This window comes from Camelus bactrianus, chromosome 4, assembly GCF_048773025.1.
Source record: "Camelus bactrianus isolate YW-2024 breed Bactrian camel chromosome 4, ASM4877302v1, whole genome shotgun sequence".
NCBI classification, from domain to species: domain Eukaryota; kingdom Metazoa; phylum Chordata; class Mammalia; order Artiodactyla; family Camelidae; genus Camelus; species Camelus bactrianus.
In genome coordinates this window covers 95,449,370-95,475,504 of record NC_133542.1, presented here as the reverse complement: position 1 = coordinate 95,475,504, position 26,135 = coordinate 95,449,370, and positions in this window count along the sequence as shown.

Here is a 26,135-nt window from a genome sequence, read left to right as displayed (position 1 = left end):
CCATATCTGCATTAAGACTGATCTACTGAATTGAAGTATTAGTTTGGGAGCCAATATATTCGAGCTGAAAACCCCAAATGGGTCAGCTCTTTTTGCGTTCTGGAAAGAGACAAGCCTTTTGTTGTGTATTCACATCTACAAGGGCTGCCTCCTCAGTCTTTCAAGTTCTGTTCCCCGTGGCAGGTTCCTGATAGGTAGGAGGGAAGACGTTAAGGCTTCCGTAGCATTTCATAAGTGAGGCACAGATAGGAGAGAAGATAATGAAAACAAGGTGTGCCCTATATTTTCATCTCAGATTATTCTCCGAGAAAGTCCTAATGGGCAAGGAGGGAAGTTTACTATGACTGGGGATGAATACTGTTTTAAGAATGCTTTCAAGCCTCCAGAAATAAAGCCAGTTTCTCCCTAAGAGCCAAAGAAAGAGCTTTTTTGCAAAGGGGATTGTTGTATTTGCTCTTCTTGTACTTATAATGCAAATCTTTCCATTTCTGAGGTTTTACTCATGGATATAAAGCAAGAAGCTAGACTTTTGTTCAAAATGTTAAAATGATTTTCCCTATAGAATGTAATAATAATACTAAACAGCTCAGTTTAACAGTTTAAGAATGGCATTGTTGATCAACAATCTACATTTCCATCCCAAATGGAAAGGAATAGCTCTTCCAAATTGTGGATGAACTTGGTCATTCATAATTTAAAGTTCTATTAACTCTGATTGCTTTGCTGTGATTTGAGAGAAGGCTAAAATTGGGCAGATGGCATCATTATATCAAAATAGTTTGTTAAAGATAATGAACTCACTTAAAAGAACAGTTGAACTTATAAAGGGAAGAACAGCTCGAATAAGTGTCATGATGTTTCAAAGTTACAAGCACGGCGGCTGTAAGTAAATGCCTTTTTCTTTGTCTTCTGTGACACCCTCCTGGCCTGACCTTCCTTGCACCCCTCTCTTTTGGTATTTTGGCCTCAGTATTTAACATTTATTAAGGACCTGAAATCACTACTCTATCTTGGAAAGCATAGCCCTTCTCACAGATTTGATAATGCATTCATTGATCCAGGAATCTTTACTATTAATCATGCTTTTTCTACCAAGTTCCATCCAATTTATTCAAACGACTTGTTCATTATTTCCTTTTTGCTTCCCTGCTATATATCATGAATCAAAATACACCTAGAAATGAAGTTTTATTGAAATCTAATTTATCTAATGACATTTCTGTGCAAGTGATTATAATAGATCTAGTCATTCATATTTTCCCCTTAGGCACATATGCTACTTAATGCGTATGTTAACTCTTCAATTCAGTTAGCACTTTTGAATGTGTTCTGAATGTGATTCTGTGTGTCAAGAAACTCAGTGACAAATTCTATGAATCAGCAATGACTAAACATTTTAATACAGGTGCTATAAAATAACACGCTTCTGACTAAATTGTCACAAAATTTATTTGAATTACATATATGGATGTTCAAGTGGCTAGAGGACTTTTCTAAGAGACGAAAAAGTAAAAGTATAATAAAGAGAAAACGGCTACTTCAGAACGAACATGTGAGGCATAAACAGAAAGAAAACTTGGGTTGTCCTAGGTAGAAACACCAGTGTCCAGCCGAGAATTAAAAGACTGAGCTTTGTATCAACTGTAAGGTAGGAGAAGGAACATAAAATTCTGAAATTTAGCCAAAATATTAAAAGGGGTAAATAGTGCCCTCCAGCCCCTTTTGGGGAGCAAACTAAATTATCTCTGTAGGAACAATCCACAATTTCGTCTCTCAAGATTTCAACATATTAGGATCAACAGAATAGCACAATGAATGAGCAACACAAGACTAAAAATGAATAGGGATATTTTAAACATAATAATACGGAACTTTTCAAAATACAAGTTTGGAAATGAGAATCGAAATTAAATAGGAAATGTGTATGCTTCTGGTTCAAAGTAGAAAGTTGTACAAGAATGTTGCTCTTATCCTAACAACAAAAGCAAGCCAGATCAACCACATACTCAACTTGTTATTATTTTCTCCCCATCATAGAGGATATAAGTAAATATAAGTTGAACTAAATGAACTCCAGAGCATGAAGAACGAAAGGATCCCTGGATGTTCTCGTCTGTGACTGAAACAGAGAAGATAGGATATTTGCAATAAATCAGGATAAGGAAAATCAGCCTAATTTTCAAAAAAGCTTTTATTTTTCATGTGTTAGCTGACATGACAGATTAGGGTCAGAGGATCCCCTGACACAGAGCAAAACTGCGCTACTTTAAAGCTATTTCCCACCAGCCTCTGCAGAGTGCTGGGGGTTGTACCATAAAATCAGAAACAGGGAAGAAAAAGTGAGAGGAACTCTCCAGGGATTCCGGGCTCTCTAATGACGCAGTGACAGGAATAGGAGTGTACCTATTTCTGGAGATAAATATAACTCAATTCAGACTCTATTGGGCTTTTATAGAAATGCATGGCACAAAATAAAAACCCATGAAAAATCAAGAACTTGTGAAGCCTCTGAGGAAGGAAGTAGTCAGTAGAAGTAAACACAAAGCAATTCTAGATGTCAGCGTTATCAGTCATAGACTTAAAAACACCCAGGGTAAAATGTTAAGAAATCTAGTGCACTGCATCAGCAATGTGGATTAAAGAGAGTGTATTCAAGTAGACATATAGATGAAGACAAATATCGTAAAGAAATTGCTCAATATTATAATACAATAGTGAAAATAATGGGCTTAATAGAAGGCTAAATGCAGGTCAATAGAAAATGATAAAATTGAAGTACAAGGAGAGAAATTGGTTTTAAAAAGAACAAAGCATCAGAAGTCTTTTGGAGAATACAAAGTGATTTAATACACTTATCATTAAACTCCAAGGAGAATAGAGAAAGAAAATGGGGTATATAAAATATTTGATAATATGGTGGCAGAGAAGTTTCCAGTGGATGAATGGCATCAACCAACAGATCACTAGGCACAAAGTATGTTACATTTTAAAAAATCTAGTTATAATCAAATAGAAATGGGCAGAACTTAAAAGCATCCAGAGGGAAAAAAAGACACCTTACACACAGGGGGAACTTATATGACTATTAATATTTTTCCAGAAACAAAAACAGATGGGAGAAAAAAATCTGGAAGAAAAAGCAGGCTGTTCTGGTTCTCAGTCCTTTAAGTGGCAGATCTCTGTAATTTGCAGCTTGTATAATCACATGAGTCAATTCCTTCTTCAATAGATAGGTAAAGAGATACCCTGGCTAGCAGAGATTTTGGTATTGAGAGGGTTTGTAGAGGAACAGAATAATGATGAGCTTTCTGAATTGGTTCTGGAGTTTCTGGAATTGAATCTCTAATTTGATTAAAGATGATAATGACTCTATTTCCAGCAGAGGCAAGAACAGTGATAGTTCATGGTGTGATCTGGCAATAGAGATACATAAAATATCACAATTGTATATTCCTCATCAACCAATTCGGAGAAGTATGAAGCTGGGTGACTGTGTATATGTCTTTCATGCATTTTTGGAAAACTAACAAATATAATGAGATTGGCTCATTGCTCCTAATCTCTCTGGACATGGTGGTACAAGGATGTGCTCAGTGATTCAAATTCCCAGCTCAGGAATGACATGAATAACCTCAGAGTTTTCCACTGTATCCTGAAGGGGGCCCTGTATCTCCGGTAGCCCCAGGGCTGACAGTGCTGAAAACCATATGCAGAATCTTATTCCATGGCTAGCTGAATTACAATGCAAGTTGAAACTCTAATCCTCCCATGGCGTCTACTGTTAAAGTGAGGGCGTCTATTAGGAAAGAATGGGATCTTGTAAGTGAAATAAGTTCAAGTGGGAAAATGCTGGTGAGGCTGGAGATGTTGAGCCGCCAACATCTGATGAGTCAGCTTTGCCGGTGGAAGAGGTCTTCCCACCCCAAGCACCTCATTCCCAGGGGCCGTGGCTTCCCCGCTTCCATCCTCTCCACCTCCATCTAAGCGGTTTAACTCTCGTTGCCTGAGAACACTGTAATGGCCTCCCCCAAGACAGTTGCCATGAACACAATGCTGATTCTCCTCAGGACCCACACATACCACCGTTCTTTGCTTCTAGAGTTATAACTGGGTTCAAGTCACAGCAGGTCCCTAAAGGTGAGGTACAAAGTGTGATCCATGAGGAAGCCTGTTACATTCCAAAAAGAACTACTTGAATTTTCTAATTTATCCAAACAGAAATGTAGGGGAATATGTGTGAAGATAGCTCTTAAGAGCATGGGATAATGATGGAAGGAACATAAAGCTGGATTAGGTCAATTTTGTTGATATGGGCTCAGTTAGCAGAAATGCTGGATTCACTGTCATAGCTTGGGGACTTCGGAAAGGCTTTAACAGTTTGATTAGTTGGTTAACTGAAACACGGAGCAAAAGGTGGCCCACAGTGTGGTAACTGGAAATACTGGATCTGCCTTGGTTAGATGTAGAAACAATGGTTTGTGTGCTTTGGAGGCTGGAAAGTCACAGTGGGTTTTCCATATTGAAAGTGTCCAGAAGACATCCTTTTAACCACTACTGTGAAAAATAAATTTGTGAATGGAGCTCCAGCATCTTTGAAGAACTCTGTGATTGTTCTTTTCTGTAGGCTAGACCTTATAGTGGGAACCACAGTCACTGAACTGGAAAATCTAAATACAATGAGAGTAATTAGAGCTCAGGGTGGCAGGGGCCAAGTGGCTATACTCAACTGCCAAGATCAAGGTGGGTATGGTTTCCACAACAGACAACAGAGTCAAGGCAACAATTGGAACAGTCTAACTCACGCAGACCTATGATGTTGGCTAGTTGATTATGGTGTTCCTAGAAGTGAAATAAATTGAAATTGTCAAAGTCTGGACCACTGTGACAGGATACCTTAGACCAGGTGACTTAAATAACAAACTTTATTTCTCACATTTCTGAAAGCTGGGAAGTCCAAGATCAAGGGGCCTGCAGATTCCATGTCTGCTGAGATCCCCCTTCCAGTGAGGCATAAAATGTCTAATATTCTTACAGGAAAAATAAAATAAGTTATTATTTCAGTTATTTAAATTTTGCTAGAAAATTATGAGGAAATACTAAAGAGAAACTTTACAAATTAGTGATTGATCTTTGCCACCAAATTGTTACGCATAGAATACAAGTCCTTTGTAAAAAGAGCTAAAGGTGAAAAGATTCAAAATGAAAAAGTAGATACTTTCTATAGCTTTCGATGAACTAGGTAATGTAATAGACACTGTGAACCATCCTTATGAGGAAATTTTTCATCAAAGGACTTCCAACACAGAAGGAATTGTTGTCACTTTACAGTCTAAAGAATTAAATTAGCTTTTACACTTTCGCTTCTGTTCAATAGAATTTGAGCTAGGTATGAGAGGGTTAGTTTTATCTTGACAAATGTTGCTACAGCCATATTAGGTCAAAAAATAGAAACAATTATTAGACTGTTATTAAAAGGGACTTACATGTTTTTCTTATTTATTCCACTGTTTCATACATAATGAAAATAGTCCTGCTTGGTTTCTGAAGCAGGCTACTTAAATTGTCATGGATACTGTTGTGAAAATTGTTCAGTCTGTATGACACATGCTATGAATCATTAACTCTTTATGGAGTTTGCAGAAGAAATAGAAGACAATGAGTTGAATTATCTTGTGTTTGTGCCAATTTACTCTGGTTCAACAGGGAAGAGTATTTCTTTTTTTTTTTTTTTTAAAGATTTATTGTACTGTTAATTCCAATTGCAGATTTTCTTGAAACAGAGGAATGTCTGCCAAAAATTTAATAATCAAAGACAAAAAAATGGCAGTGTGATTTATGTTTTCTAACAGAATATCACACTGCGTATAAATAAGCTCAATTTGAAGCTCAAGGAAAGAAAGAAGCTTATTTGTTATCTAAATAGACAGATATGGAATGTATGTTGGTATTTAAACTTTTCAAAACGAGAATGAATCATAATTTTCTAATATGAATCAACATACTGATGATTTTAGTTGCAATTTACAGTGTTAACCACACATGTGCATATGGTGCAAAATCTACAAAATGAAGAATTTTTGGTCATGATAGATTCAGACTTTTTTAATATATGCCAATACTTCTTTAAATATGATAGCAATACCGAGTTGACATGAAAATTAATGAATTTATTTAGCTTGTACAGTCATATTTTCAAGCTCCTGTGCTCTTCTACAAAGTCAAGTCAATTCTTATAAAATTAGATAAACTAGTTTTATGTATATGGATGTGGGTATTAAAGGAAAATACTTTTTGTATTCAGTTAGGTTATTCAAGAATCTTTACATGTATTTAGAAAAGCTTGGTTCTGTTCAGCTACATTTCAACTGAAAATGTTATGAAATAGAAATACAAACCATGCATTTGCAATTACATTTCAGCGTTCAAATAGAGATGTGCCATAGGGGTAAAATTGACACCACATTTCAATGACTTAGAATGAAAATTATGAAAATCTTATTAATGATTTTATGTGGATTGAAGTGATTGAAAAGTGTTTAAATGATTTGAAAAGATATCTTGACTGAGTTACATAAAATATATTATTAAAATTAATTTCACATCTTTCTTTTTATTATTTTTAGTGTAAATATCAGAGTATTAAAAATTGTCTATCAGGATCCATTTTATTTCCATTGGACAGAACTTCATTACAGCAACACTAAAAAAAAAAAATCAGTGTTTGAGTGAATAAGGTAATTGTGGACATAAAATTCAGCCATTACAATAGTCAAATAATACAAAATAAATAGGAAAAGAAAGAAAAAGAGACTAATAGAGACTAACAGACTATCAACTAAAGTCTTTCAATAAGGAAATTTCAAAAGCTTGACATTTGGTGGACTTCTGTTTCTGGCACACATGAAAAAGTAACAGGGACTAAATTTATCCTTCCAAGTCAAGAAAAAGACAAGGAGTGGGGGAGAAATAAATAGGAGAAAATATATACAACTACAGTTCAGAAAACATTGTACATCAAACAGTGGAGGACAATGATCTCTGAGAAAAGGGAAACAAATCATTTGAGCCTACTGTTATCCCACTGAGTGCCTACTGAGAGGTGCCATGGTCTGGTACAAGGATGCGGGACCCAGGAAATGAAGTAGATTGAGGGTAAAGGTATTAGAGTCAAGAGATCCTAAAGCAGGTAGAGTTGAGCTCTACATTCTTAAGTAAATTTTTAAAAGAATAGTTTCAATAAAAGTAATAATGTAGTGTGTGATTACTAACATATGTAAACCTAAAATCATTGACCATACAGGACAAAGTTCAAGAAGAAAGAAATCTAAGTGTGATGTTTTAAAGTGCTTATGGTCTATGTGGAGTGGCTTGAATGTGACTGTGATAAGCTAGTTATATTATAAATGAAATTAAATCTTCAAGTACACACACAAAGAGAGGAGATAATTATTGGTTGTATTTCTTTAATAGATATAGCCTTATTCAGATCATTTATTTCTTCTCCTGTGTGTTTTGGCAGCTTGTGTCTTCTAAGGAATTGGTCCATTTCTCTAGGCAGTCAATTCCTCCAGTACCTAATTGCCACAAGACATGCAAGACATTGTTTATTAGGGGAGCTCATTAGAGATTAATTGACCATGGTTTTTTACTGGGGGTTAGTCATGTAGGCAACTTCTGCTTAACATGTACCAAACTCCAGACTGCCAGAAGGAGTGCAAGTATTCCGCATAAGCTATAACATTTGTGTAAATCATGTAGGCATGTTAAGACACCCTTATCATTTCGGGAATTCTGAGAATCATCCAGAAATCCCTTCCCAGACACCAGTCAAGGGTCCAACTTGCATGCATGCCTTTCTAATGATAGCAGCCTCCGGCCGGCTGAGTTAAATTTTTCTGTACAGTATCCATTTTGAGTTCATTTTGGGGCATGGTGTGAGGTAGGGTTCTAAATTAATCTTGTTGCATATGGATATCCAACTGTTTCAGAAACATTTGTTGAAGATACAATCCTTCCCTATAAATTGCCTTGGCACCTTTGGCAAAGTAAATTGACCATAGATTTGTTTATTTCTGGAATCCAATTCTGTAGCATTAATATGCATTTATACTAGTGCCAGCATTATACTTGATTATTGCAATGTGTACATTTTTGAAATTGGATAGTATAATTGTCCAGATTTATTCTTTACCTAGATTGTGTTTGCTATTTGGGATCCTTTGGAACTTTGTATGAATTTCAGAGCAGCTTTGGGATTTTGGAAGGAATTGTGCTGAATCAATAGATAAATTTGTGGAGTCGGTATCTCACCTCGAATATTGAATCCTCCAATCCAGGAACGTATTTTTTGTTTATTTAGCATTTCATAATTTCTTTCAGCAATGCTTTATAGACATTTATGTTTAACTCTTAAACTTCTTTGTTAAATTTATTCCTAGATGCTTCATTCTTTTAATACTATTGTTATGGAAATCATTTCAGTTGTGTTTTGTTCATTGTTCATATACAGAACCACATTTTTAAAATTGATATTGTGCTCTGAGACACTGTGGCCTTGTAAATTCTGTAAACATTTTTATATACAAAATCATACTGTCAATAAAAGTTTACTTCTTCTTTTATAAACACAATGCATTCTAATTCATTTTCTTACTTTATTAAATTGCCAGGACCTCCAGGATAAAGTTGAAGAGCATTGGTGAGAGTGGACATCCTTGATTTGTTCCTGATCTTGAGATAGGAGGACCATTCTGTCTTTCAACATTAACTGTGATGGTAGTCATTTGTCAAATGATTTCATAGAGTCTTTTAAGATGATCATGTGGTTTTTGTCTTTTATTCTCTTGTATTGCACTAATTGATTTTCAGCTATTCCCAACTTATTTTTGGGTAAAGAACAAAATTCTCTAGCTGGCCTTCAGTGCTCTGCCTGATCTGGTCTCCACAGGCTTGTCCTGTCATAAGTTCTTCCTCTCGCCTCATTATTCTCTCTTCTTTAGCCATGTTGGCCCTCCTTCCATAGCCCAAGATTGCCTTTAACTCACCTCTGTAGGGTCATTTTATATGTTTTTCCTTCTGGCCAGGAGATACCTGCCGTTGCGCCACCATATCTTCTAGTGAACTTATGTTCATCCTGCAGATCTTTTCTTAGTCATTTCTCGTTGAGGGAAGTAGTTTCTCTCTTCAAAGCTCCCAATGCTTCATGTCGCTTTATCGTAGCCTTTGCCTCAACACATACATTTGTAATTATACAATCTCGAATAGTTAATTGAAGCAAAGATTTGGTCTGTTATCATGTTGTATTTTATCCCACAATATCTAGCAAGGGACCTAGAACATATCGGATGTGTAATAAACATTGTTGGATGTAAAAGTCGTGCATGAGAATGAGAAAGGGCCTTTTAGGAGTGTTTTGAGGACTCTTTTAAGCTACATGTAGCTGATATGATGGCATATTCTGACCTGCAAATGGTTCGCTGTGACTGAGCCAGTAAGTTCATGCTGGGCAGTGAGCAGAAATGAATCTATAGGCAAGCATGTCATGATGAGCTCACTATGTCATAGTAAATAATTGTATTTTATCCTGGTTATTTCAGTAATTCAAGCTTGAATATTTGAGTTATTACTATCCTTTCTCCCTCACATCTCACATAATTATTTAGCAGTATCTCAAACTTATTCTTTCCTTTACAGTGCCATTTCTATCACTGTTGTTTATATTTGCCTTTTTATAAGTCTTCTGCTGTCACTTCAAAATTCATTAAAAGAATTTTTTTTAATACATTTGTACACCAATCCCTGTGACATTTGTAAAAACAGAGAGAGAGAAAGGGTAAAACACTGTGTTAAATAAGAAATTAGCCTGGCTGGATTTAAGGATAAGTGGGATGCAGTGGGATGTGGGAGGTTTTACAGAGACACAGGTCCCCAAACTTGACCTTGTCCTGCAAAGTTTTTTCTTTTTTTTTTTCTTTTTTTTGATTGAGGTACTGGGGATTGAACCCAGAACCCTGTGCATGGTATGCACACTCTCTACCACTGAGCTATACCCACCCCTGCTAGGTTCTTATGCATCATACACACAACGGGGAAAAATTTGACAAATTTTAGGCAAGAGAGTTGCAGTAGAGATATTTAACTTTTAGGAAAAGGTATATTACTCTGAAGTATTTATTTAAAATAATACAAATAATAGGCAGAGAAGGGAGAAGGGAACATACTGCATTCTGAGTTTCTGGTTAGTTATGTAAATATCTATAGTTTGGTTGACAGCAAATGAAGGCAAGGAGGTCTGAAGAAAGCCAGTGTAATTATCATCCTTACTGTTGGATGTGTTAGAAGGAATAGCTGAATGGGTCATTTTTACTTTCCATCTTTCTGCATATGGGACTTATTCTGTGGTGATAACCACCGATAATTTCTTTCTCGAATTTTTCCTACCAGTTTATGTGCTGTTGTCTTTAAAATAACAGAATTACCTAATTATAGGCAAACACTGAGTATTCTGATAAAAAATAACAAAGTACAACTTTTAATTTTCTATGCACCATGCTAAATATTTATCTCTATCATTCTCAAGGAAACGAGTAAAGTAGGTACTATTATTACTGACCCATTTTATAGATGAGGAAAGGGATTTAAGTGGTGATATTACTTCCCCAATGTCAACCATTTAGTGTGTAGAGCCATGACCCTGAGCTCGGGTCTGTGTGACTATGCTGTGAACCACTGCATTTTACAGCTCTGTCCTGGCACCTAAAGAATGTTAAATCGTCTTGGAGTACACAGTTTATTTCTTTTTCAGAATACTTAATCTTGAAAAACATATAAACTAATTTAATATATTTTGGTGGTTTGAAAACTAGTTATTCTTTAACTTCAACTAGTAATAAAAATGACATCTAACGTGGAATTTAATTCAGTGGATCTAATGTTTAAGCATTTATAAAGTGTTTTAAATGTTTTACAAAGCCAAATGTTTCAGAGCGCACTAGGAATCAGAGCCCTCGTGGCAGTGAAGAATGCATGCTAATCATCCTTTGCTGTCTTTCTCACAGATGGTATCACATTATGTGTCAAATTAACCTCATGGTTGTGTTTTTATTTTTAATTATGTACCCAAACTATATCTTAAGCAGTGCAGTTACTTCCTTTTTGTTATGCTTTGTTATTTTTCCTTCTCATTCATAATACCTGGAATACATAGATGATCATGTTTAATATAAAAATTCCAAGTTTAGCACCATAAAATCAAAATATTCATGAAACACATCAGCAGGAATATACTTCAGAAGCATTGCTACAGTTTAGGTTTCAGAAAAAGGATTTTAGATGATGTCTCTGAGCACAGAGTGATTTGAGTAAAAAGGCAATGAACATAGTTACTGATTTCTGAAAAGTGAATGTAAGTAGATGCTGATACATTTACTAATACCAATGATTCATTCTAGGGAGGAAAAGAAAGTAGAGAGTTAACAGATTTATAATTTTTCCATCAGCGAAGTGAGGTCATTCTAATTCAATATATAATATGAGACCACTGCTAGCTTTTATATAATTATGAAATAGAACATTTTGTATTCCCAGAAGAATAGCTTTGTGTTCCCAAAATAGTAAGTTCATAAGACTATTGAGATACTGGTCTATAGCCCTTTTAGTGTGTTTCATACAATCCCTCTGTCTTCACTTGCCAACATCTAAGAGGCATTAACTTCATGACAATTTTTTTCAATGATCAGCTGATTAATTACTTTTAATATATTTAATTGTCTTTAATTTTAATATATTTAATTCAAGAACAGAGAAACCCTAAGAATGTTCAAATTTGCTTACCACAGTTGCAGTTGTAATCTCACCTATCTTAACGGAAGTTCCCAGTTGAGTTGTGCATTACAGCTATCTCCATATTTTGCTCTAAACTCAGTGTATCATTTAAGTCAGGTTTCCAATCCCTGCTCTCTTTCAAAAGTAGATCAACAGTGACTCCGTATTGCTAAATCCAGAAGGCATGATGCACTTCTTAGGCCGTATCTGAGATCTAATCAGCGGTCAATACTTTTGACTATCCTCTTTCATCGAATTACTGTCTCTCCTTGAAGTCAAGCTTAAATTAAGCTCCTCATTTTCCTTTGCAGTAGGTATGTCTGCACAAATAATTCTGTCGTGTATTCTCTAATACTTGAATGATGAAGTTCTTAGGGCTCTGTAATTCCTCAATGATCTCATTCACTCTTATGTCTTCATTTACCATTTGTAATTCACTAAACCACATTTCTTGTCCAGATCTGCCACCTCAGCTGCAAATCTTCATGTCCAAATAGTTACTTGTCATGTGTACTTTGTTTTATAAAAGTCTCAGTCTTAAAATTTCAAATATAACATTTTATTGGGCTCTAAGAGTTTTTAATATATTTTAGAGATTAGGCTTTTTTGAGATACATGATTTGAAAATATGTTCTCCCATTCTATGGGTAGTTTTTTTTTTTTTTAACTCTTTTTATAGTGTCCTTTGAGATACAAAATTTTAATTTTGATGAAGTCCATTTTGTTTTTTATTTGTTGCTCATGCATTTGCTGTCATATCTAGTAAACCACTATCAAATGAAAGACTATCAAAAATGTCCATATGTTTTCACTGAAGAGTTTCATAAGTTTAGTTCTTATATTTAGATATTTGATTTATTTTGAGTTCATTTTTGTAAATAGTGTGAGCTGAGGGTCCAAATTTATCCTTTTGCATGTGGATATCTATTTGTCCAAACATTATTTGTTGAAGATGACATTCTTTCCCTATTGAACAGCCTTGGTACCTTTGTTGAAAATCAGTAGACCATAGATGTATAGTTTATTTCTGGAATCTCAATTTCATTCCGCTAGTCTCTTTGTTCATACTTAGGACAGCACCACACAGTTTTGATCATGATAACTTTGTAGTAAGTTTTAGAATAGCTAAATACCAAAATAGGCCATTGGGGTTTTGATAAGAGTTGCATTGAATCTTTACATTGCTTTGGTGGAGTATTGAGGTCTTAACAATTTTAAGCCATCCAATGCATAAACACGTGATGTCTTACCATTTACTTAGAGCTTCTTTAATTTCTTTCTGCAATGGTTTGTAGTTTTCAGCATAAAAGTCCTGCACTTCCTTAGCTGAACATATTTCTAAGTGCTTTTGTTTTTGATGCTATTGTAAATGGAATAATTTCTTAATTTCCTTAATCAATTTTTACTTTATGAAGCCTTAAATTTATAGAGCAGTTTTAGGTCCACAACATAATTGAGGAAAAGGTACAGATATTTCCTATAAACGTCCTTGCCACACACATGCATATCCTCTACCATTATCAGCATCCCCCAACAGAATGAGTAATTTGTTAAGGTACTATTTTATGGCTCAGAATGTGGCCTATATTGGTGAATGTTGCAAATGAGTTTCAGGAGACTGTTTATTCTGCTATTGTCGAAGAAGCAGTCCATAGGTGTCAATTAAATCTAGCAGATTGATGATGTTACTGAGTTCTACTGTGTTCTTACTGATTTTCCATCTGTTGGACCTGTCCAGTTAATTTCCTCTTCAAATTGTTTATTGTTAATGTAAAGAAACATAACTGCTTTTTGTGTATTTATACTATATCTTGCAAATTTGAAGAAATCTTTATTAGGTCTATTCTTTTTATGTGTGTGCATTCTTTAGGATTTTCTACACTTGATCTTAGCCAAAAGGCCAAGAAATAATTTATATAAGATCTATATAAGATTGTAATACCTACCATCTATGAATAGACAAAGTTTTACTTTTTCCCTACCAATTTATATTGACTTTTATATCTTATTTTGTATAATTCCTCTGGCTGAGACTTAAAATGTGTAATAGCAGTGGCAAAAGGCGTCATGTCTTACTAGTTATTTTAGGCTGAAAGCCTCCAGTCTTTAACCATTGAGTATGATGTTAGCTATGCATTTTTTTAAGCCCTTAATCAAGATGACATGATTCCCTTGTATTTCTAATTGATTTATTTTTAAATGAGGAAAGAGTTTTAAATTTTGTCAAATACTTTCTGTACCACTTGAAATAATCAGCTATTACTAGCTGATTAATAATTAATATTAATAATTAGCTATTTATCTATACATGTGGTATGTGCCCTTGATTTTCATATGTTGAACCATTCTTGCATTTTTGTATGAATCTCATTTGGTTATGATTTATAAATATAGTTATATGTTGCTAGATTTGTTTCAGTAGTATTTTGTTGAGAATTTTTGCATCTATACACATAAGGTAGTGGATCTATAGTTTTCCTGTGATATCATTGTCTGGCTATAGTATCAGGGTATTTCTAGCATTATAGAATGAATTAGAAAGGGTGCCATTTTCTACTTTTTAAAAAGGGTTTGGGAAAAACTGGTTTAATTTTCTTTAAATGTTTTATAGAATTTACCAGTTAAGCCATTTGATCCTGGAATTTTCTTGTTGGAAGTGTTTTTATTATGGATCTATTCTCTTTACTTGTTTTAAGTCTCTTTATATATTTTAATTCTTTTTGATTCAAAGCTCAGGTACTTTGTATGTTTCTAGGAATTTGTTCATTTCTCTAGGTTATCAATTTTGTTGATGTAAAATTGTTCAAAATATTCCCTTAATTCTTTTTTGTGTGCATATTTGGTAGCAATATACATATATTTATTTATAATTTTAGTAATTTGAGTCTTCTCTCCTTTTTTCTTAGTCAATGTAGATGAAGATTTGTCAGTACATTCACCTCTTTCAAAGAATCAACTTTTGGTTTTATTGACATTCTCTATTGTATTTATATTCTCTGTTTCATTTGGTCCCACTCTAACCTTGATAATTTACAGTGGATTCTTGAACACTAGTTTGAACTGCATCGACCCACTGATATGTGGGTTTCTTTCTCTAAATACATACTGCCGTGTTACGTGATCCATGGTTGGTTAAATCTGCAGATGTGAAGGGCTGACTGTACAGTTATATGCAGAATTTGGACTGCACCGAGTGAGTGTCCTAACTTTCATGTTGTTTGGAGGTCAAATGTTCTTTCTTCCTCTAGCTTTGGGTATAGTTTGCTCTTCATTTTCTACTTCATTAATATGTAATGTATGTTATTGATTTGACTTATTTTTTTCATGTAGGCATATGCAACTATAAATTTCCCCCTGAGAATGGTTTTCATGCTAACCTGTACATATTGGTATATTATTTATTACTTTTCATTCATTTCAGAATATTTTCTAATATCTCTTGTAATTTCTTGTTTGACCCATTTATTATTTAAGAGTGTTGTTTAATTTCTACACTTTGGAAATTTCCAGTTTCATTTCACTCTAGTCAGAAAAGATACTTTGTATGATTTCTATCTATTTAATTTTATTGACACTTATGTGCCCTAATGTATGGTCCTTCCTGGGGAAAGTTCCACACGCACTTGATAAGAACATGTATTCTTTTGTGTTTGGGTGGAGTTTTCTGTATCTATTTGTTAGTTCTAATTGGTTTATAGTGTTGTGCAAATCTCCATTTCCTTGTTATTCTTCCCTCTAGTTGTTCTGTCAGTTATTGAAAATGGGCTATTGAAGTCACTAACCATTATTGTTGAACTGTCTGTTTCTTCCTTCAATTCTATCCATTTTTGCTTAGGCAAAATGGATTGTGTGTTAGGCTGGTATACATTCATAGTTGTTATATATTTGGAATGGATTGACTTTTTTGCAATTACAATGTCCTTCTTTGACTTTGAGCAATAATCAACCTAAATTCTCATAGACCTGATATTAATATAGTCATCTAAGCTTTCTTTTGGTTACTATTTTCATGGAATACCTTTTTCATCCTTCTATGTCAGAATTTTTGTGTCTCTGTGTAAAACATGAGTCTCTTGGCAAACATGTGTATATGGATCCTATAATTTTTCTATTCTGCCAATCTGTGTATTTTAATGAGAGATTTTAGTACATTTATATTTAAAGTAATTACAAATAAGAAATAATTTACTTCTGCCATTTTACTATTTGTTTTTGTATGTTGCTTATCTTTTTAGTTCCTCAATTCTTTCACTACTGACTCTGTGTTCAATTGATTTTTGATAGTGTACACTTTTAATTCCCTTATCATTTTCTTTTCTGTACATTTAAAATTTATTTTCTTCTTGATTATCTTGCAGGCTACAATTCACCTCATAAATTTACAATAATGTATTTTGTATTGATACCAACCTCACTTCAAAAACAGAGAAAAAATCTACTCCTTTACATCTTTATTCCTCTTTGTCCCTTTGAAAAGACCATATTTTCTTGTTTCTTGAATAGTTCATAATTTTTTGTTGAAATTGGATATTTTTGATAGTATGATGTGGTATCTATGGAAATCAGACTCTCCCTACACCCAGGCGCTATTATTTGTCCTGAGTTGTTTTTGTTTTCTAAACTACTTTTGTAACAACTATATTTCTTGTTGTGTGATTGCAGAAGTTATGGTTAACTTAGCTAGTGGTCACAGTTTTAGTGCATGTTTAACAGATTTTCTTAAGCTTCTGGACCCAAGAAACAAAAATGTGTCTTTGCTAACTGGCTGTATTTGGGGACACAGCTCCAATGCTAAGCCAGGTCATTTGTAACTCTGCCTCAGCGTTTTTACTTCCTGCTTGTGCTAAGACTAAATTTCAGTTGAAACATTACAATCTTTCACGTCTTTGTTGAACATACATTCTACTCTTTGAATGTGTGTGGCTCCCCACATTTCCTGGTATATCCAGGAACTTTGCAGAGCTCTTATTCTGCAAAGTATTTTACTCCTCAGTATTTCCCCCAAGGCTTTCAGCCTTCCTATTATTTGTTCCAACTTTTCTCTCTTTCCCCAGGTGGCAGAGGCTTGCCTTTGAATTGTTTTGAAGAACTTCCTCCCTAAAGTTGCTTTTCCACCCTAAAAGAGTTCCCTTTTAGGCAAAACAAAGTCAAGCTCCTTGTCGTCAACCTTTCAGGGAGTCCCCAGGCAGATCAGAGCAGACAAACACAATTACTGTGGCATAAAGTCTACTTTGCTTCCCCCAGAACCAAGAACCCACACCAGAGATTCAGACCACTGTCTTCAGGACTGCCATGTACCTGGGAGGGGTGTGTGATAAGGGTAAACTGAAACTACACAAAGCTCTGCAGCTGAGTTTCAGCGGTTTCTCATCAGGGCCACCACCACTTTAAACTAGAGGACTCTTACCTCTTCCCAGGAGACAGCCATGTTCCCTTTATAGGTCATCTTGTATGCATATTTGGCTCCGGTCAGTGCATTCTCCACCAGGAGAGTCTAAAGACTAAAACCTACAAACTTGATTCTTTAATTGTTATGCTTAGAACACGTTAGAGTTTCACACAGGCCCTTATACTAAAGACCAAATTCAGCCCAATAGATTACAACACCCTTCATGGTTGAGTTCCTGTCTGCTGCAATGTGTTAAATCTCTTTCTTTAGGTCTCTATATTCCATGTGCAATTGCCTCATTTTACTTTCTTACATCAGGCTTTCTTACTCCTCCCTACTTCTCTCTTTAGTGGTTTCTTCTTACTTTTTCTTTCCCTTGCCTCTTTTACCTCAGAGTCCTCAGGTTTGTTAAATCTCTCTGCTTCTCATTACTACACTATTCACCTAGTTACTTTCTTAGCTTCCCATCCACTCAAGGTTTACTTTTGTAACAATGACTGTTATACTCCTTATCCCTTATATGCAAAGCATTGTCATTGGATTGGCAGCAGCTGCATTACTGATAAGCTTGATAGAAATGCAAATTCTTAGACAGTAACCTAGATGTGCTGAATCACAAGGTCTGGGAGTGTGGGGGATGGGGCTGAAGCATGTAAATCTGTGCTTTAATAAGCTCTCTGGGTGGCTAGTAGATATGATCAAATTTCAGAATCACTTCTCTAGTGCAGTTTTATAACTTTCATAGCTTGCTTTATTTTCTCTTTTGAAACATTTATTTTTTTTTCTTCAAGTTCTGTGTACCCCATTTTTTTGAAAGTTCAGTAAGATTATGACTATAAACGTTTGTAATCAGCATAAATAAGAACTGAAATATATTTGAAAGGATAAATTAATAAAATGAATAATTGATTTTAAAACCTTGTGTTACAAAGAATGGTTTACCTACTGATGATTTCTGAGGTTTCTTCCCAGAATCTGGAATCCAGATTCTTATTTCTCACATTGTTGTGCAAAATTGTATGGGGAGTCTTGTTAAAATACAGATTCTAATGGGAGAGATTTAATTGTGATACCTGAGATTCTGCATTTTAACAAGGTCCCTTAGTGAGGATGATATATTCCTTGCATTTTTTGGTATATCCTGTCTTTGACTTGAAGCACCAAATACATTTTCATTCTTACTGACTTGTGTTTTAAGAAAACTACCATGCTTCTTCCTGTGATTAAGGTGAAGATTTTTTTAGAAGTTTATGTCTAAGTGACATATTCACCAAGTATATTATATGCGCCAGGGATCTTTGGTTTTCTGTGAATGAAAAAATAGATTTAACCACTGTTTCCTAATAGTCTTACATGCACTGAGCTTTTCCCCTCTGTTCTTTTTTAGTGCAATAAAAACTACCTATTGAAACAACCTGTTGACAGTAAACAACAGTTTAAGAACTGATTTGTCAAGAGTGGTACTTGTCAAAGTAGCAAAGTTGATACTTGTCAGTCAAAACACTGAAAAAATCCTCTTGGGAAAGAAATCCAGATTCACTTTACTTGACCAATTTCTGAAGGGCAAGTACATCTTGAGAAGAGTCTGGGTAGTCAAGCGAGGAGAGCTTTAAGTCAGAATTGACGGGGATGGGTCACCGAAGTTCAGTGGGAAAGCTACAAAAATTATCTTAAAAAATATACATTTAAATAATAAAAAGGTAAAAACTGCTTTAGGAAAGAATTAGATAATAGAAAGGCAAAGAGAAAGGGCCAGAAAGTGTCAAGTTTAACCATTTTGTTAGTTGTGGGTCATTGAGAAAATTCTTTAACCACTCTAGGCTTCATCATTAAATGGGATTGATAATTCCTACTCATTTCATAGGATTGTTTTATGAATCAAACCAGTTAATATATAATAGAACCCTTTGTAGTACTCCGCACAAATGTAAATGATTATCATTCATTCACATACCAATTCCTAAACATGTGGCTCCTAATATGTGCTAGGTGCAGCACCATTATCCTGGTCATCACCGTTATGTGGGATCTTTGCCAACTGACATGTCAAAACAATCTCATTGGAAAGTAAGTACTTGACTATCTATGATTACTAGGCCTGTGCTAACACTCCAGCATGACTTCAAAGAAGGACCAAAACAGAGGAAACACCTTAAAAATTGAGTAATTTAGGAAATGTGAGCCAGGGCATACCTGAATTTCATACTGCTTTTCTGACGTTGGACTTGGGGGAAGCTTTATTAGGATTTCATGGGTTATTTTAGAAATAGACTTAGACTCTGGGTAGCTTGTATAATTTAATGTAGTGATATTTTATATTTGTATACAGAAAGGATATGTGATCCCTCGCCCTTTCCCTTAAATTATATGTGAGAAGTCTAGCCTTGCCACCAGATGGTTTTGCAAAATAAATTAGTATGTCAAGGCCCCATTTTGTGCCCAAGCTAGGAAAATCCTGATAAGAATGGTTTAGTCTAGAAACAAACTCATTTGTATCACAAAGTGATCATCTCCAGTGCCCCTCAACCAAAAAAAAAAAAAAAAAAATCAGTGAGTAAAAGTAAGTGATAGAAAGTGAGCACTTGGAAAAGATTGATACTTGTGAGAATGGGACATTGTCAGCATCACCAGCGCCAGCGTCACTGAACTCAAAATTGAATACTACAGCGAGAAGGTATTAATGAAAGGACAAATAGAAGCTAGATAAATGCTGCTCTACAACAATCCTCAGACACTGAGAGCAAGGCATGTTGGAAATATTACTGGGGTTATTGGAAAAGGCCTTGGCAAATATGGTATCGAGATTAGCAATGATGGATGCAGTGATTACAGTGGTAGTTGGCAATGTTAGGTATACCAGCTGTGCCCCCCTGATTGTGTTCCATGTTAGGCACTGGGACCAGAGATTAATGCTCTTTGGTCATTGCTTCTGGGGTATTAGTGGTGCTCTCTGTAGGTGGCAACGTTGGCCACATGGTTCACTATTTTGGATGTAGTGTTAATTAGAGACACCTCTGAAATAGCAGAGAAGAAAAATAGACACCATCTGATATTCAAGACAATTAGTTAGTCCTTGGACCTCTCATGAAGCATCTGTTTGTGATTTCTAGAACAATTTAGGAGAAACATGTAGCAGAATAGACTTTGGTTAGAAATGTTGGGAGAGTGTCAGTGAAATGGTATTTTATTTTTCAACTATCATGATCTGAGATTCAGTGGTCACATGTATTTTGTTATGATTTGAACAAAATAATGAAGAGTATTTCATTTTACCAAAAACAATACACATTTAACACTTACTGCAATAATATTTATCCATTCTGATAACAAGATTGAGAGCTATCATACATTGAGCATCTGGTATATTCTAGCCAATGCACTTACATCTAATGTTTATTACCAAAGGGCTTCATTCTTTGGTTACTTCAACTCTATGGCATCAGTAATCTCTCTGCTTCATTCACACCACTCCAAATCACAAGCCATTATATCTTTCATTTAAACAAGGATGTTTTCCTCCTTCTAACTAATGAAGCTATTCAGGTTAAGACCATTGATAACTTCATTCTGTCAGATCAATAAGAGACATGTTGTGTTATCTGAATGATATTCATCAACACTGGACATAATTGACTATTTTCTAAACTCTCCTCCTACTACTTCTTTCTGTTAGATTTCCTTCTTATTTTTCTGAACACTTGTACTAAATCTTCACTATAACTCCTCCATTTCTCACTAACGTCTATATGGTGTAGTTGTGTAGTTTTGGGTTTAGGTCTCCTTCCTTCTTTTTCTGTATTTTATTCCTAGGCAAACTCCCTCCTATACTTTGATGATGTCAAATAACATTAGTATGGATCTTTGTGTTTTATATATATATGGCGGAGATCTCTCTTACCAGCTTTGTTTGTGCATTCAAGAAACTACTTGACATCTTCACTTAAATATCTTACAAACATATAAACCTGAACTTTTAATTTTAGTTCTGCCCATTTTTTTTTCTAATCTTCCACATTGACTGAATGGTGCTACCATCTTATCATATCCTTTATGTCTTCCTTCCTTTTCAACCCACCCTGTTAGTCAACCCATAAACTTTGGATTTTTAATCCTCGCTCTGCCATTATCTTTCTGCGGGCATACGTTTTTAGCATCTTGAATTGAAAATAATAATATTGATCTTACATATTCCATTCATTCAGTCAAAACATATGGACTAATTATTTAAAATAAATGTAACACTAATCAAGGACCTAGTTGAGATGACCAAGCAAGTAGAAGTTGTTACCTTCATAAAGTTTGTAAGTTCCTAATCATGAAAGTTTGACACTAGAAGATTGTATTATGGGTGTTGTAAGTACAAAAAACATACAATAGGAAGAAAGTGAATGGCTTTACATCGAGAAGTGACATGATCAGAATTAGATCTTATGTTTATTGCTCTGGCTGCTTTGCAGGGAGTTAGTTTAAAAATGTAGTGACTGGATGGATGTGAAGGGAGAAGCCTGAAAAAGATTCATAGACAAGTTGTCAGGCTATTATAGGAAACAGCTGTTGGTAATTTTACCTAGAGCAGTCATAGTAGGAATGGAAATAAGTGGATGGACTTGATATAAATTTTGCTAATAAAAATATATATAAATATATATGTATTACTGATTGAGGATAATATTGCATTTCAAAGTGGCGCTGTATATTATCTGCTGAAATAGTTTAATCATTTCTGTCTTTGGCATTGAGATGCATTTCTGTAGGACCTGGAAATAACAGGCATTTAACAAATGTTGAATAGATTGATGGATAGATGGATGGATGGATGAATGAATAAATGGATAAATGGATAGATGAGTACATGCATGCATGACTCAGTGAGTTAGACTCATTAAACTAGTGAGAACCTGTACAGTGTTGACATTAAATAAACTGTTGCTTTTTAGCATGAATAGCACTAGATATACATGTACATTTATTTGCTATATGTGTTGTCAGATACTCCTTTTCAAACTTTTGTAAGGGAATTTTAAAGCAGATTTCTCTGTTCTCACATAAAGGCCCCTGGGAAGCCTTGTACATTTGGAAAGAAGCAGTCACCTGCAAAAATAGTATCCATGTTTACCCACTAAATAAATGCAGCTTAATTCTCTTTAGAGAAATAGGCAAGCTATTCAGTTCCTTCAGACTGATTTTCACCTTTCTATGCATTATACTTATGGCCACCCCTTTTCTCAAAAACCAACATGAAGAACCTTATAAATTCATTTGTACCTAAAATAAACTAGGATGCTATTAGTACTGTTCCTCACCTTTTCCCCTAGAGACAATGTGCTTTCTTCACTATGACTTTTGCTTTAATATTTGTGAAAATTAAGAGGGTGATACATTTTAAATCGACAGCTTTGATTTGCATAAAATACAAGTTTTCCCAAGCTCTTGAAAGCACTTCAGAGAGTACTTAAAGGCTCAGTGTGTCTCCCTGCTCATTATACATGCAGTGCTCAACTGCATCTGCTGATATATATTTTATTAACAGTGTTTCCCCATCTCCTTGCCAAAGTCTGTTAAATTACTCATGGCTTCCTTTTACCTCTACTATGACTCCATTGCTTCCACATCAATCTTTTTCCTCCCTATTTCTGTTTGGATGGAACACTATTGTGTGTGCAGGGAGGGGTGGAGACAGGAGAGAAAAAGGGGAAGAGTTTTGAGTCAATATATTGGACCTGCTCCAAGATGGGACTTGGTGTGCTTTTGGGAACGAGGGGAGAGAGGAAGTGAGAGAAAGAGAGCTAGGGGTATGTGTGTGTGTGTGTGTGTGTGTGTGTGTATGTGTGTGTGAGAGAGAGAGAGAATCGGCAAATATAAGGAAAGACAATATACCACTTGCCGAGTTCTAAGTGGCCTGGATATGTAGACAGTGCTTTGAGCTCAAATACTATCAACTGAGGTCCTATATTTTGGGGAAACACCCTTACTTTCAATGAATACAGCTTAATGCAGCTTGTTTTCTTCTCTATCATGTTGCTTTTTTATTGATTTACTTATTCTTTGCTTCCTTCCTTCCATTTTCTGTTTTTCTGTCTTTCCTTTCCTTCCTCTCTTCTTTGCCCACTTCCATCCTTCTTTATTTATTAACTCACTTTTCTCCCCACTGTTCTTAATGTAAGCAGTGCATCCTTGGTTTTACATTTGAGAAAAATCAAAAAGAAATGCTGATATTTTATTACACAGTATATGCTTGTATTTTATTGGACTCAAATGTTACCTCATCAGAACAGGGTTTAGCATAGCTCTCAGAAATTGTGATGTGGCGAGTGTGTTTGCCAGTCCAATGCTGATTCTCATTAATGCTTACCCAGACTATTTTGAAGATACTTAACTGGAATTCCAAACTCCAATCTTTCCTTGTCATATTGTTTTTGAATTCACCTGACATTTATTTAAATGTCATACATACACACTACACATAGACATATGCACACATACATACATACATATTTAGTTAAAAGATAAACTGAGGCACATTAAAACTTTCAAGAGAACATTAAAAATGTTCCACCAATAAGAGCTAGGGGAGAAGGTTTTTTGTAGAGAAGACTTGGAAGTAAAGCAAGGATGTTATTTTATCAGCTATCGCTTAAGCACTTGCCTTACTTGAGAAAGCTTAGTTGGCTGTTTGTGATCGGCTGTTCTTAAGTCTCATTTTCTTGGATTGGAGAGATTAATTCTGGCTTAGGTTTTGGTTTGATTACTAGGCTACCAAGGTCGGAGAGCCACCTTTAACATGTATAAGGACAGGATTCTGGTGCTTTTTGATTAAAACTTTGATGGTTCCATGATACTTGTATACTGAGTGAATTACTGCAGATTTCATTAGAATGCAGATTCCCAAAACCTATCTATGAAATTCGATTTATTTGTTCTTAAATGGCCCCAGGAATCTGCATTTAAAAAATTACTCTGAGGTTGAAGTCTAATCACATTAAACATCTCAACATTCCCATAGATAGTACTTATTTCCCACGGTCTCTGTAGGTCCTTCATCTAGAATGCTGTGAATCACTCTTGCACAAAATCACATGTCAAAAGACTCCTCCGTGTCACTGACCAGAATTAAATAACCCTGTCTCATCAGTGCTATGCTGCATCTAACCCTGCCCCCAACAGTCTTCTGTGATACTGTGTTAAGTGAGTTCAGAGATCTTGTTTCACAGGGAGAGTGTGAGTTTGGTCTTCTGAGCTCTTATTACTGTTTATATGTATATGTTGGTGCAGTGACTGACACTTAATTGTGACACAGAAAACAATTTATTTTAGGAATTAGCATATACTTTCGTTTTGTTTCAGAATATTAGGTATGTAGATATGCGTGAAAACATGAATTAATTTGGCTACATGTAATTTCCTCATTTTTATTTTCAATTATAAAATTAATATGGTATAAAATAAAATATAAATAAGTACAAATAAATAAGTACTAATGTCACCCAAAAGCCTACAGCTCAGAGAAAATACATTTGCTGACATTTCTTGTAGAATTTTCATTTTCTTATGTACAAAATATACTTTTTTCTCAATAAAAACAGGATGATTGTATTGTAAAATTTGTTTTTATTTAGTTTTTAATTAATCGACTCACTTCTTAGAGCAGCTTTAAGTTTGCATAAAGTACGGGTCCTCATCCCTGCCCCTCAGCCCACTCCCATGTTTCATCCACCGAGTCTTTGTCTATTATTAACATCTTTCACTGATTTAGTACATTTATTAAAATTAATGAACCAATATTGATAGATTATTATTAACTGAAGTCCACAGTTTTTATCAGGGGTCATTCTTGGTGTATTACATTTCTTTGGGTTTGACAAATATATAGTGTAATGTATCCACAATTATATTATCATACAGAATAGTTTCACTGCTTTAAAATTCTGTGCTCCAACCCCTGGCCACTGCTGATCTTTTTACTGTCTCTCTAGTCCTGCCTTTTTCAGCTGTCATATAATTGGAATCATATGGTATGCAGCCTTTTCAGACTTGCTTCTTTCACTTATTAATATACATGTAAGATTCCTCCATTGTCTTCTGTGACTTGCTAGCTCATTTCTTTTTATTGCTGAATATTATTACACTCTCTGGATGAGCCACAGTTTGTATGTCGGTTAACTTATTGCGGGACATCTTTGGTTGCTTCTAAGTTTTGGTGATTATAAATAAAGCTCCTCCAAATATCCACATGCAGGATTTTACACGTTCATAGTTTTCAACTCCTTTTGGCAAATGCCTATGAGCATGATTGCTGCTGGGTCAAATCGTGGTGTCTTCCAAAGTGGATGTACTATTCTGTATTCCTGTCAACATGAATAAGACTCAGTCTTACTCCTCATCTCATTTGGTTTTGGTGTTGTCAGTATTTTGGATTTTAGCCAGTCTAACAGATGCGTAGTAGTATCTCGATTTAATTTGAAATCTTTTAATGATGTCTGATTTCAAGCACCTTTGCATATACTTAATCATCATCTGTACATCTCCTTCGGTGAGATGTCACTTCAGATCTTTTGTCTTGCTTTTCTTTTCACTTATTTTGAAATTCCCAAATCATAAGTTTTTAATCACTACATAGTATGAATGTGAACTCCTTTTTTTTTTTTTTTTTTACAAATATCTATTTTTGACTGTATATAAAAAAGTAATGTAACTTAGGAAAATTCTTTGTTGATGTGGTCCCTTTTCTCCCCCAATATTCTCTTATCAATATTTCATAGTTAAACTAAAGTGATCCCATAAGTTAGGCTAAGTATTGTTATAAATTAGGAATAAATGACTGAAATTGTTGAGTCTTATTCAGTAAAAAACATAGACAGGCATTGACAAGACTTATCTTCTAATGTAGAACCATAGAAGATGTCACTCAAGTTGGTTCTTATAA